A 2724-nucleotide genomic window follows, 5' to 3' on the forward strand; every position below is an offset into this window, starting at 1 on the left:
TTCAACATTAATATCTTTAATACAAAATTAATCTAGGAACACTCATGTGAAGGCAGCAATTGTTTGCTAAGTTTTCTGGTGTTCTGCCACCTCTTCAGTTCTCTCTAAACACCCCTCCCCCCCTCCCAAACCCCCTGCCCTGCTTAGAGGGGAGTCAGATGTGCTGTGAATGTCCATCTACTGTGCATAAAGATGTAACCAAGAGGCTTACTTTTATAGAAAGAAATTCTTTCTGTCTATTAAATTACAACCATGAAATTTTTCCATAATCTTCTTTCTTCACCCTGGTGCTTATCCTGTCTTAATACATTGTCTGCTTTTTCCATGGTTTGGTAAGTTTTATTTTACTATGTAACTTTGTGGTTGGGTGACGTTCCTGACACAAGCTATCAGGTAACATAATAGAGGGAATTTGTGTGCGCCATCTGTCTGAATCATGTAAAATTGGTTGTGTGTGTTGTCTTCTAACCGTTTGTATATTATATACTCTCCGGCAGAATTTCGGGACCAGCCCAGCATTTGCCAAAATGAATGTGGGGAACCGTCTAAAAACCACACTCGGGCTGTACCAGCCCTAGATCATCAATCCACTGTGCAAGCTAGCATGTTGCGTGTTACACTATACAAGGAGTGTTAGTTTAATGCATTTATCATAAAAAACTTCAAAGTTCTTATTTTACATGCTATGTCAGTTTTTGTGTATTTGAGACTTATTACCAGGAAGTTTTTTAATACCTAAATTTCATTTCTGCTTGGCCAACGTAATTCATCTGTGAACTGCTCCAAAGTCTACATCACAAGAAGCTATATTATAAAGATTTTCATCTGAAAAATTTTATTCACTGAATCAGGTTGTACATGAATTTTAGTCACTTTGAACCTGGGTAGAAGCTTTATTGTTACAGTATAGCAATGTTACTCACTGTAAAGATTGTGTGTTGAGTTGCAGACAGTGGGAGGGTGGGTGGATGCAGGTGCGTGCACCTTTCTGAAGAAGTCTTTGGCCAAAAGCTCAATGTATAACAGTCTTTTTGTTGTGCCTGTTTGCAACCCAACCTGTCACCTTTACAGTGAGTAGCAATCTATCCTTCATAATATTGTTGAGATTCCAACTTGGATTTTCTATTGTTTAGTATAGTGATGTTGTTTCATGTATTTCTTGTAAATTTCTTTACTAACTTTCGCTCTCTATCATATGTTTGCTATTGCTCTCTGTTCTCAGTAGACAATTTCTTGTACTCTTGCCAAGTAGTTTCTATTTCTGAAGATTCTCCTTGGTCTATGTGAGTTCAAGTATTTATTTTCTGCTGTTAAAGTACTTATTGTCCTGTGCAACTGCTATCAATTAAAGGAAAATAAATTTTTCTTCTGCATTCAACCCCATTCTCCCTCCCCCCTCTCCCCCCTGTAAGTTTCTGAATTTTGTTTTATTTATTGAACTACAGTAGGGACTGCAGTTTTTTTACCAGTGATATTGGAGCTTCCCTTTCTAGTGTCACTCATAATGGCAATGGCTTGGAGCCCACATTAAACTGCAGATTCTTCTATAACTGGCTAAGTCAATCACAGGTGAGAGAAAAGCCGGAGCATACCAGTTGCTATAGAATAGTGCCAAATGAAGCATTGTGATGTTCAAATTATACATCACAGATGAAAAAGAAATTAAAAAATTGTCTGATTATTTCTGGTTCACAGATAACTTACATGTTCACAGTAGAAACTTGCCGGTACTCGTATTTGAATGCTTATCATGCAGCATGTGAAAATGGAACTAAAATGTGTACAAGTTGTATCTTCTGCAAATTGGAAATCTTAATGCATCTGTGGATACGTTGTTGACAGCCTTAGATTGTGCACACATTCCATACAGGACTGTAAACTAACTCTTGTTGTTTTGGAAATTAAGTTGGAATGTTGAAGGAAGATATAAAGAACATCTCTAGATTCCATCTAGGGAAAATTTTGCAAAAAACAGCTGTTGCAGTTCTAAATTTCTTGTTTTTTTTGTGTGGTATATTTGACTCTCCCTCTCCCCCCCCCCCCCTCCCCCCGCCTCTCTCTCTTCTTTGCAAAGTGGCCTAGCTTGTAAAGATTTAGTGAATGTGAATTCTTTGTCTGGTAAGCACATGTTGTTGAGGCTGTCAAACAAAGCTCACTGCAGACTGGCTTGTGTTCTTCGAATAGTCTCTGGCTCAAGTATTGGTAGTAATTAACTATAAGGGACTGATGACCTCAGATGTTAAGTCCCATAGTGCTTAGAGCCATTTGAACCATTTTGAATCAACTATACAGGCTGTATCCTGTAAAATGTGACTGTCACAGTATCCTATTGCAGATGTAGTGTATACTAACGGACAGTCTCTCTCTGCATTGGCCTAAAACTTGTCAGTCAAGTCAACAAGTTTCTTTTACAATGTATCTCATGGTGGTTTGCCTCTAAAAAGGCCATAATCCTTTGCAAGTATGATTTTACTTTATTTATATCCATAAGAATTTGTCCATCGGAATTATATGTACCATTTAACAATACAAACTAATGGAAAAGATCCATGCACACACAAAACTTTTCATTATGGTACTTGGAAATCCTGCAATTTTTGGTCTCGTATAGTGGGCACCTGTGTTTATGTGGTACCTAATGTTAGAAACTGATGTCATATTGTGAGAAAGGTGAGGATGAAACAACTTCAATTTACTGAGAAAATGAAGGTAGTAAGAAAACTC

Source organism: Schistocerca nitens, chromosome 1 (assembly GCF_023898315.1).
Source record: "Schistocerca nitens isolate TAMUIC-IGC-003100 chromosome 1, iqSchNite1.1, whole genome shotgun sequence".
In the NCBI taxonomy this organism is placed as follows: domain Eukaryota; kingdom Metazoa; phylum Arthropoda; class Insecta; order Orthoptera; family Acrididae; genus Schistocerca; species Schistocerca nitens.